Genomic DNA, 3,919 nt, shown 5'->3' with positions numbered 1-3,919 from the left:
CCCCCACTCTGAAGGGGCTGTGGCCAACCTGCAAATAGCCATGAGCCCGTCACGCAGAATGGCCACACCCTCATGGTGTGGCCACACCCTCATGGTACCCCCACACTGAAGGGGCTGTGGCCAGCCTGCAAACAGCCATCAGCCACTCACCCAGACTGGCCAGTTACCCAAGCGGGACCCCAACCCTGATCTGGGACACCCTTCCGGGCAAACCAGCTGGCCCCCACCCGTGCACCAGGCCTCTATCCTATATAGTAAAAGGGTAATATGCAAACTTACCCTAACAGCAGATGTCTACCTCTTCCCTGCCCCACCTGGCTTCTCAGATCATGGATCACCAGTGATCGGAGAACACCCAGATGCAGGGCCAGAGGCCGGGCTGCATTGTTGCCTGGGGAACACAATCCGGGCCCTGGGGGGGCAACACAGCCAGGCCCAAAAAGGAGACCCAGGAGATCCAGGGCCCAGGGCTGCATCGCTGCTGGGGCAGCGATCCGGTGACCGGGCTGAGGAGACCCAGAAGGACACCCAGGGGCCTCCGAAGCGGAGAGTCTCCATGGTCAGAGGGCATGTTGTAGGGACAGGAATAAAGATGGAGGTGACTCAGATGCCTGGCTGAGGCATTAGACCAGCCAGCAGGGCCTTTCAGCCGGGACTGGGGTGGGGGTGGGGCGAGGACGGCGAGTTGGAAATAAAGAACTACAACTCCCAGGAAGCTTAGCGGCCGGGGCCTGGGTGCCTGGCCATGAAATCAGCTGGTGCCTGTTGTTTTGCAAGCCACTTTAACCTAGAGGCTTGCAAGGTTGGAAGTTCTGCGCCTGGAGCCAGGGAGAAATGGAGCTGGAGCAGAGAGAGGGGTCCATGGCAGCCATGGACTTAGAGGAGTTCTCAGCACCTCCCAGCTCGGAGCTGGCACTGCCTCCGCTGTTCAGTGGTCACATCCTGGAGAGTGAGCTTGAGACCGAAGTGGTCACATCCTGGAGAGTGAGCTTGAGACCGAAGTGGAGTTCGTGTCTGGGGGTCTGGGCAGCTCCAACCTCTAGGAGCGAGATGAAGAGGAGGAGGCAGCCTGAGGCAGGTGGCGGCGGCGCCAATGGGAACTCAATCGCAGGAAGTACCAGACTTTGGATCGGCGCTGCAGGGAGATCAAGCAGGTGAAGGAGCAGGTCCTGAACAGGCTCCATCAGATATAGAGGATAACACAGAGATTCCCGCAGGAGAGGAGGTTCCTCATGAAGGTGCTGGATTCCAACGGCGACGACTACCGGGCCAGCCAGTTCACAATCTTACTGGAGGACGAGGGCAGCCAGGGCACAGACGCCCCACCCCAGGCAACGCTGAGAAGGAGCCTCTGGAGGAAGAGGGGCTGTCCCCGCCCAGGAGTACGCCAGCGCCCGCAGAAGCCAGCAGCCGGGCCACTGGCGAGTGCCATGGGAAGGGCACCAGGCGGGAGTCCCGCTGACTCTGGAGCTGGCCCCCGTGCAGATAAATGTGGAGGAAGACTTTGGCTTCAAAGCGGTCGAGGCTCTGGACTCAAGTTGGGTTTCTCGGGGGCCAGACAAGCTGCTGCCCTACCCCACCCTAGCCAGCTCCCCCTTTAACTGACCCCCCAATAAACGGACCCGATGCTCTCCTAGGCATGCTTATATAGGATCAAATAGTATAAATATAGATGTAACAGGATAATAAAAAGAGAACCTGGCTATGATGATCACCTGAACGCTGCCTCTGTGTCATTCCTTCTTTGCTGACTCCGTCCACACCTTTGGGAACCCCTGGACCTGCTGGGGCAGGACCCCAACATTCCTCTTCTTATAAGGACTTCGATGAGATGGGCTAAGGGTCCCACTGGAACTGCCTAAATTTAATGTAATCCCCTCTTTAAAGATCTTATCTCCATATACAGGTACATTCTGAGGTACTGGGGATTAGGATTTTAACATACATTTTGTTCATTACCCAAATCAGCCCTGAACAACCAGCATGTTTCAGAAAGTAGATTCCTACAGGGTTATTTACCAAACATTCAGAAGAATTTTTAAAAGAGCTAAGTCCCTCGCCCACCGTGTGTGTATATGGACTAAATGTTGCAATACAAAGACATAAGATGAATGAATGAATTAAGATTTTGTAAAAAGGCTCATCTATATGCTGCTTACAAGAGACTCAGTTTAGATAAAAAGACACACATAGACTGAAGTTGAAGGGATGAAAAGATATTTCCTTAAATAGAAATGAAAAGAAAGCTCTACTTATATCAGATAAAATAGACTTTAAAACAAAAACTATTACAAGGGACCAAAAAAAGGCATTACAAATGATAAAGGAATCAATCCAATAGGAGGATATAACACTTATAAACATGTATGTACCCAATGTAGGAACATGTAAATAAAGCAAATATTAACAGGCATAAAGGCAGAGATCAACAGTAATAGAATCATACTAGGGGATTTTAACATCCCAAACACATTAATTGACAAATAATCTAGACAGAAAAATCAACAAGGAAACTGTGATCTTAAATGACACACTAGATCAGGTGGACTTAACAGATATTTACAGAATACTAGATTCAAAATCAATAGAATGCACATTCATTACAATGCTCATGGAACATATTCCAGTATAGACCACATATTAGGCCATAAAACATGTCTCAGTAAATTTAAAAGCTTTAAATCACATCAAGCATCTTCTCTGATCACAACAGTATAAAACTAGAAATCAATTACAAGAAGAAAAGTGGAAGAAACAGACACCTATAGGCTAAACAACAGGCTACTAAACAATCACTGGGTTAATGAAGAAATCAAGAAATAAAAAATATATTGATACAAATGAAAATGGAAACATAATTATCTCAAATCATTGGGACACCACAAAAGTATTAAGAGAGAAATTCATAGCAATACATGCCAACCTCAAGAAACAAGAAAAGTCTCAAATAAACAATCTAACCTTACACTTAAAGGAAGAACAAACAAAGCTAAAGTAAGTAGAAGGTAGGAAATAATAAATACCTGAGCAGAAATAGATGAAATAGAGTAACATAAATGACATTCAGAGCTGGTTCTTTGAAAAGATAAATAAAATAGGTATATTTTCATTCAAATGCATCAAGAAAGAAAGAGAGCCCAAATAAATAAAATTAGAAATGAAAGAGAAGTGACTACCAACACCACAGAAATATAAAGGATTGTAAGAGAATACTATGAACACTTATATGTCAACAAATTGGACAACCTAGAAAAAATGGAAAAATTCCTAGAAACATATAATCTTTCAAGACTGGATCAGGAAGAAACAGAAAAACTGAACAGAACAATTATGAGAAGCAAAATTGAATCAGTAATCAAAAAACAAAAGTCCAAGACCAGATAGCTTCATGGGTGAGTTCTACCAAGAATTAAAAGAAGAATTAATACCTTTTTTTCTTAAATTATTCCAAAAATATCAAAGAGGAAGGAAAGTTTGAAAACTCATTCAATATGACGTCAACATCCAAGCTTTTAGGGCCATTCTTGTTTTCTTTTATTTATTTATTTATTTATTTATTTATTTATTTATTTATTTATTTATTTTTATTAGTAGTTAAGGTGTTACAAATGTTTCCTTATCCCCCCACCTCCCATTAACCCTCAACCTCCCCCCGCACACACACTCATGATCCCATCCCGCTGTTGTCCATGTCCATTGTTTTGGCTTATATGCATGCATACAAATCCTTTGGTCGATCTCTTCTCCTTACCCACTCCCTCCCCTACTTTCCCTCTGGGGATTGATAGTCTGATCACTGTTTCTGTCTTTGGATCTGTCCCTTTTCATCAATCTATGTTGTTCACTATATGGGTGGGGGGCACTAATTTAATTGCTACATTGTCAAATATCTATTTATACTTAATGATTTAGCTTCACA

General features: G+C 44.8%; 1 pseudogene; it reads left to right on the top strand.

Moving 5' to 3' along the window:
• Window positions 1–769: 769 nt before the first annotated feature.
• On the top strand, window positions 770–1,640 carry LOC102764539 (annotated as a pseudogene).
• The last annotated feature ends 2,279 nt before the right edge of the window (window positions 1,641–3,919 follow it).

The sequence above is a fragment of the Myotis davidii genome, unplaced genomic scaffold, assembly GCF_000327345.1.
Source record: "Myotis davidii unplaced genomic scaffold, ASM32734v1 scaffold859, whole genome shotgun sequence".
In the NCBI taxonomy this organism is placed as follows: domain Eukaryota; kingdom Metazoa; phylum Chordata; class Mammalia; order Chiroptera; family Vespertilionidae; genus Myotis; species Myotis davidii.
Note: the sequence above shows the minus strand (reverse complement) of the source record. Positions and strands in the feature narration are given on the sequence as shown.